Source organism: Callithrix jacchus, chromosome 16 (genome assembly GCF_049354715.1).
Source record: "Callithrix jacchus isolate 240 chromosome 16, calJac240_pri, whole genome shotgun sequence".
NCBI lineage: Eukaryota > Metazoa > Chordata > Mammalia > Primates > Cebidae > Callithrix > Callithrix jacchus.
The window spans coordinates 54,194,459-54,202,222 of record NC_133517.1 but is presented as its reverse complement, the minus strand read 5'-3'; positions in this window follow the sequence as shown (position 1 = coordinate 54,202,222).

The window sequence follows — 7,764 nt, the reverse complement described above, 5'->3', positions numbered from 1 at the left end:
CGGGCCTGAGAATCCTCAGGGCGGGGCTAGGAATCTGCACTGGGGTCACTCCTGGTGCCCCTGTGGCCAGCCCGGCCGAGGAAGGGGCTTGGAGGGAGCCTGTCCCTGGACTCCTCCCCGGACCCCTCACTGGGACCCCAACAGAAGCAGAGTCTCTGGAAGGGGCTCAGGAAATTGCAGCCGAGAAGCCCCCGGCCTCCCTCCCTGGCTGCTCCTTCTCAGCCTTGAGTCCCTGCCACCCCTGACAAAATTTGTTGTCTGTGATCGACAGATCCCACTTTGCTCAAACGTATTTGACTGGGGAAACCATGAGAAAAAATTTCATTGCTGTAAACACTGGTTGGAATTAAATTCTTTTGCTTTTAATCAAGTGCATTGGCCTGAGGGGTTTCTAGGAGAAAGCTCCACCCACTCCTAGCACCCTGGTCCTCAGCAGGCCTGGCCAGGCCTCCACCTCCAGCCGTTTGCCCCTGGGCAGGGCTACACCAGTCTCCTACTCACTCTCTGCCAGCTGGGGCTCCCAAGGCAGTTCTGAGGTGTCCCCGTCACAGCCCAGGGGGGCAGTATGCCCAGCTCAGCACAGATGGAGGCTGAGGTCCCAAAGCCTGCAGGCCCTTCTGCAGCCACACCCCAGGGATCTCAGCCTCCTGCCCACCCGCCACCAAGGCAGGTGCACCCCAGGCCTCACTCCCTCAACTCCCTGGCCCCGAATGGCCCTGGCCAGCCCAAGTACTTTCCACTCCACACTGCCCACTGCCATGACTTCCTCTTCCAAAGTCTGGGGGGATGTGCCCCTCTGGGACCCCACGTCCACCTCCACCCACAGCACTGGGCCTGCTGGAATGTGAGGCTCAAGACCACCCATAGCAGCCAGGAGGGAAGGCTGGGGTCCCTCCCCTCCAGCCAGGGGACCCTGTAGGATGGCCTGGCTTCCCCGAAGGACCCAGGTGGGAGGGAGTTTGGCCCAGGGCATGCTCCCCACAGTGGCCCTCAGGGAGAGTGGAGGAGGCCACCTCCTCATGAGCTTCCTCCCCAGGCAGCCTCAGCTAACCACAAGAGGCTCTCCTGGGTCCCCTCTGAAAGTCTTCTCAGCCCACAGCCCCTGGAGAAAGCAGAGGCAGGAGGGGAGGCTGGGAGAACCCTGCTCTGCTCCACCAAGCTCTCCCTTGCCTGCCTCAGCCTGGCCTGGGCCTTAGTGTGGCTCAGAGCCCAGGACGGCAGGGCCTGGAATCTCCGCCCAGTAGGCTATGCCTCTTCCTGGTAAGGGGACTTCACAGGTGATCACGAACCCGAGTGGGGCTGGCCATCACCCCAGGGGCAAAGCCACTGTCCCAGGTCCCCCACCCTGCGCCGGGCCCTATTGTGGCCATTCGCTAGCCGACCTGTGCCCCTCACACCCCATCCTAGGCTCTGCTGCTGGCCTGACAAAAACTGGGAGGGAGCCTGGGGTCCTGACACCCAGAGTCTGAGGAGAAGGCAGGTGCCAGCCCAGCCCACGGGGTGGAATCGGGGTGCTGGCCACTAGCTGGGGTCCTCCTTGAAAGGCTGCCCAGCTCCAGCCCAGTCCCAGGCTGTGCCACTGACCCGGGGGATCCCCTCGGCAGGGAGTCCCCAAGGCCAACCCAAGCCCTGTTTCCCTGTGAGGCGCCATCCTGAGGGTGCTCAGTTGGGGTCTCCGTGACAAGGGGCCCCCAGGACTCCTGACAAGGAGAGGCCAGCAGCTGCTGATTTAGTGGCCACTGGAAGCTCAGAAAGCATGGGGATGTCTTGGGGGGCAGGCCTTGTTTTCATCCTCCCAGGAGGTTGAGCTCCTCGCCCTGTGCGGGCATTTCTCTCACCACTCCTCGCGCCTCGCCCGCCCTCGCTGTGGACCAACCCCTCCCCACACCCCGCAGGAGCCGAACTCCCGCTGGTGCACTAGCCGCCAGGGCTGCCTAGCCGGAAACAGCTGTGCCTGCGCGGTGCCCCCGGCCCCACTTGCCAAGTAGAGGCAGCCCCGGGCACCGGCAGTGGCAGTCGGCGTGTCACCTCTCCTGCCACCCGGGCGGCGCGGCGGGCACGTGGCCCCTCCAGATGCGCAGAGCCCAGCTCTCTTCCTAGCAGCGGGCTGGGGACAGCCCGGGCGGCGCCATCTGACGCCCCCTCTCTGCGCGCTCCTGCCCCTCACGCCCGCTGCCATCTGTCTGTCGTGGAGCCGCGCCAAGCCATGGGCTCCCAGCCAGGGGGAAGCGCCGGTCCCTCCCCCTGTCCCGATGTCCCCAGACCCAGGCTCAGCCTCTCCCTCCCCGTCCCAGTGACACCCCTGGGTCCTGGAATGCTGCTGGGGTGCCCAGGACCCCGCCCCCTCCCCGCCCCTCCCCGCCCTAGTCCCTACCCGGCCTCGGCCTAGGCCCCGCCCCTCCGGCCTCGGCCCGCCCTTCCCGCGCCTTCTCGGCCCCGCCCCTCCGGCCTCGGCCCCGCCCTTCCCGCCCCTTCCCTGCCCTGCCCCTCCGGCCTCGGCCCCACCCCGCCCCCGCTCCCTTTCGGGCCCTTGCCGCGCCCTGTCGTGCCCACCTCAGCACTGGGATTGCTCCAGCCTCACAAAGTGCCTCCGGTCTCCGGAGCCCCTCTGCTCTCCCAGAGTGCCTCAGGCAGAGCAGCCAGGAGGAGGACAAGGGCTGCTGGCAGGTCCAGGCGCTCCTCACCAGGAATGAGCCTGTCATCAGCACCCCTTACAGTTGATGTCTCTGAAGCTCAGCAAGTGTGTGGCCCACCTACAGGGCCCCTCTGCTCTCCTCCAGGGAAAAGAGGACGTGGTCCTCCTGCCGCCCCGGTGACCCAGGCCTGGCTGGGATGGTGACTGGGCTGGTGGGCTGGAGGAGAGTGGCAGGAGCTCTGGGGACAGTCCCTAAGCCCTCGGCTCCCCACCTTTTCCCAGCCTTCCCTCCATCAGCCTTCCCACCCCCTGGCCCCTCTGCTCAGCCAATGAGCCTGTTGAGGAGGAGCTGCTCGGAGAAGGCCTCTCAAGGTGTGGGGGTCTGGCCACCCTCACCTGCCTCTCACCCGATGCCCTGTTCAGGTCCCCATGGACTTGTGGCTGCTTGGAGAGGCCGGGGTCATATATGGGGCCAGGCCCCTGTGGTGAGGAGTGAGTGTGCTGTGCTGGGGGCCAAGCCTGGGCAGGCTGGTGGCTGGAGGCTCCAGGACATACGGGTCCCGGAAGGCCGGCCAGAGAAGGTCTGAGGGCCTGAGGCCCAGCCCCCAGGACTCTTGGCTCTCCTTGGGCAGGGACGCTGAGGGGTGTGTGACAGAGGGGAGAGCCCAGCGCAGGGAGGGGTTACCAGGTGTGAGAATCACAGACAGACAAGAGAGGCCATAGGCCGTGGCCAGAACAAGGGAGATCCAGGGCCCTCAAGGTTGGGGGTCAGCCCAGGGCTGGGAAGAGGGCAGGGCCTGGGGGACCAGGCCAGAGGTGCAGGCGGCACAGCCAGCAGCTGGGGCCAGGGCAACAGGAGGCAGAGCTGAGGGCATGGGGTGGACAAGGGCCAGGTCGAGGGTGGGGGCCAGGATGAGGCGTGGGGGCCAGGTCCTGGGGAGGCAAAGAGCAGACCATCCAGGCCGGGGAGGGGGGCTTGGTGCCAAGGTTGCCCTTCACCCTCCTCCAGTCTCAATAAGCCACTAATTAGCATCCTGACCACTCAATTAGTTAGGCTGCATGCGCTTAATTATGACAGAGTGCTCCGATGGGGGCAGGCAGTGCCATAGCTCCCCCAGCCCCAGGAGCCAGGGTTTATTGACCAGAAAAGACATATGAGGAGATAGTGGCCCGCAGCCCTGCTTCCTGGTGTGGGGCAGGATGGGCGGAGGGGTAGGGAGGCAGGCGGGAAGTCCCCCACCCCAAGTGTCTACAGGGGTTCCCATCCCCTCTGCTCAGCTACCAGGCCCCTGGGAGGGAGTCCTCCCACTCCACACCTCTGGCCTCTGACTCCTACCTGTACCTGCCTCTTGCCCTCAGACTGCAGTTACCTGAAGGGATCCAGGCAGAGTGGGTTCATGGCCTGCTGCTGCCAAGTGGAGGTCACACCCCATCCCAGCCCTTGCTCTGGGGGCCAGGAGCAGATGTGTTTGAGCCTCCTTTTTTTGTTTTTTTGTAGCCTCTGTTGGGCTGACAGTAATTCCAGGCATCCTCTCCTTCTGCCACCCTCTGGGCCTGCTGGCCATGATGTTCAGTCTCTCAAACCTTCTTCCCGACTGCCAACCCCAGTGGCCAGGTGCAAGGCCCTCTTGACAACCTCAGCCCTGGAGACACTGCCCTATTTGCTACTTTGTGAGCAAAAATAGTCCTCTTCTTTCTTTCTTGTTTTTCAGATGGGGTCTCCTTCTGTTGCCCAGGCTGAAGTACAGTGGAACAATCACTGTTCACTGTAGCCTTGACCTACCGGGCTTAAGCGAGCCTCCCACCTCAGCCTCCCAAGTAGCTAGGACTATAGGTGCACGACACCATGCCCAGCTAATATTTTGTGTGTGTGTAGAGACAGGGCCTTGCTGTGTTGCTCAGGCTCGACCTTTTGTTTTTCTCAGAATTTCAAGAGGCTGTGTCTTATCTGCCAACAGATCATGCAACTAGCAAGGCTCTGGTCCAAGGAGAAACTGATGGTAAATTGTGCAGTGGTGATGGTGGTGGAGATGGTGATGGTGGTGGTGATGGTTGTGGTGATGGTGGTGATGGTGGTGATGGTGGTGGAGATGGTGGTGGTGGTGGTGGTGATGGTTGTGGTGATGGTGGTGATGGTGGTGGAGATGGTGGTGGTGGTGGTGATGGTTGTGGTGATGGTGGTGATGGTGGTGATGGTGGTGGAGATGGTGGTGGTGGTGGTGATGGTTGTGGTGATGGTGATGGTGGTGATGGTGGTGGAGATGGTGGTGCTGGTGGTGATGGTTGTGGTGATGGTGGTGGAGATGGTGGTGGTGGTGATGGTTGTGGTGATGGTGGTGATGGTGGTGGAGATGGTGGTGGTGGTGGTGATGGTTGTGGTGATGGTGGTGGTGATGGTTGTGGTGATGGTGGTGGTGATGGTGGTGGTGATGGTGATGGTGGTGGTGGTGGTGGTGGTGATGGTTGTGGTGATGGTGGTGATGGTGGTGGAGATGGTGGTGGTGGTGGTGATGGTTGTGGTGATGGTGGTGATGGTGGTGGAGGTGGTGGTGGTGGTGGTGATGGTGGTGGTGGTGGTGGTGATGGTTGTGGTGATGGTGGTGATGGTGGTGGAGATGGTGGTGGTGGTGGTGGTGATGGTGGTTGTGGTGATGGTGATGGTGATGGAGGTGGTGATGGTTGTTTGGTCATGGTGGTGGTGGTGGTGGTGGTGGTGGTGGTGATGATGGTGGTAATGATAGTGGTGGTGATAGTGGTGGTGATGGTTGTGTTGGTGATGGTGGTGATGGTGGTGGCAGTCATGGTGATAGTGGTGGTCATGGTGGTGGTAGTGGTCATGGTGATGATGGTGGTGATAGTGGGGATAGAGCCAGGGGGCTCTTAGGATCGTGTGACTGGGACTGAGAGTGGTGTAGACACAGCCAACCCTTCCATGAGGGCCCTGCCTGGCTCTGGTAGCTTCTATCCTGAACACAGCCTGCTGAGTGTCTGAAGAATGGTCCCCTTGTTAAGTGAGGGTAGGGCAGGCCTGGGAGGTCACTGAGTCAGGGCGGAGTCCTAGCCAGAGACCCAGTGCACTCTGCAATTCCTGTGTCTCCTGAGACCTGGGGCTGACATCACCCCTTGGATGGCCTCTGGCTTCTACCTGGGCTGGGTGTCCCAGGAACAGAGAAGACCCCAACTGTTGTTGGGTACTCCAGAACTCTCTGTCCAACTGGGCCTAGGCCCTGGATGGCAAATGTGGGCGTTGCAAAGAGTGAGTGGCAGGAATGGGGGGAGGTGGAAGCCCTGGGAGGGGCTCTGGAGGGGCCGGGTCCATGCCTCTGAGGTAGTGAGTGGTGCAGACAGCTGGTGCCTGTGGAAGCAGCTTCCTAAGAAATGCAGCTGGGAGCGAGCCCCTCAGGTGTCCACGTGGCATAACCCTGCTGTGACCAAAGCTGCCAGCCTGGGTTGAATGTTCTTCACAATTCCTGCCTTCATTTAACAAGTATCTGTGGCACTCGTGCACTGTGCCAGGCACTCCATGCAACCAGATCAAGGCAGGGAAGTCCCTGCCTGGGAACACTCATGTCCCAGGAGAGACAGAGAGGCCACAGGGCTTGCCCTGTGAAGCCAGCAGCTCCTGGGGGCTGGCTGGCTGTGATGAGGACCTCAGAGTCCTCTGGGGAATCTGGGTGCCCAAGTCAGAGCCAGATGGAAGCCGGCAGCTGCCCCGGAGGGGCGGGAGTGCTCTGTCCTGCGGTATACAGCCTCATTCTAGCCCTGATGGGAGTGCTTCTTGGGGTCAGCTCTGGGAGGCTGAGAGCCTGGAGTCTTGGTCTCTGAAGGCTGTTTCCCAGATGGTAAAGCCCTGCAGGGCCCTGGCACCAGGGGCCTTGGGCAGGTGGTTGGCCCCAGGCAAAGGGCAGAGCTGCCCCAGCTGAGAGGGCGGAAGGCCATGTTCCCCCCCAACCATGGTGGGCACTCGGAGTCAGATACAATTACTCTCTCAGTGTATCATAATTACTGCAAATAGCCCATTAAAGAGAAATTATCATCAATATGATATTAGCAGGCAGCGGGGGAAATGAAGAAAGAAAAGTGCTTATTCTCCCATTGTCCCCTTAATGGGGACAAGGGGTAGAGAGGCAGTGGTCCCTGTTCCCTGACCTCACCTCCCTGCCCACTGTCTGGGGCCACGAAGGACCTGACAGGCTGGGAGCCAAGGCACGCCCCTGGGACTGGCAGCCCAGGAAGAGCTGGGGGCCATGGGTAGAGTTGGACCTGGCCCTGCCCAGCTGTTGGGGGCTCTGCTGTCCCCTCCCAAACCTGGCTTCAGTCCAGCTTGGGTGGCTCGGGTCTCCCTTGAGGTAGCCCCCGTCAGCCCCTCAGGGGAAGGCCCTGGAGTAGGAGGGTCTTGGCTCAGCCTGTCCTGAGTGAGTGAGAAACATCCAGAGGCCCTTGAAATCCTGGGAACCAGGCTCCATGAGACGCGGCCTCTGGAGCACACAGGCCTTCCCCAGATGCCACCGAAATGACGGAAGAGGAAGAGGGAAGTGCCGTCTGCAGGACACAGAGAATGGGAGTGGAGCAGCAGCCACCAGGGAGGGAAGAGGTGGCGAGGCACTCCGTGGCTGGGGCGCCTGTCTTGGCAGAGTGGAGCGGATGGTGAGCCAGAGGCTCTCCTGGGCCCAGGTGGGCATCTGTCAGAGCCATTGGGCCCCTCCCTGTGACCTCCCCCAGCCACAGGAGACCCTGGGGAAACTGGGCCTGGGACCAGGCTTGCTGGAGGGTGGGCATGAGGTGCTCACCGAAGACAGGGACTGAGGACCATCACAAACCAAGCTCAGCCGCCTCTCCTCCTCCCAGCAATCACACCACCAGCCCACAGCCCCCGAGGCAGGAGAGCAGAGGAGCCTTCTCTGAAAAACTCAATGGCCAGAGGGACAAGACCAGCCTCTGAAAGTGACAGATTCCCCATGAAGCCACCAGCCCATTGCCTGGTCCTCTACAGAAAGGTCCATCTGCCAACAAGACCACCGCCACCCTCCTCCAGGGCACTGGAGTGCCAGGCCTCACTTCTGGTCAGCTGAGCACCAGCAGATGGGTGAGAAGAGCCTCAAGTGGAGTGGGTCAAGCAGCCACGGAGC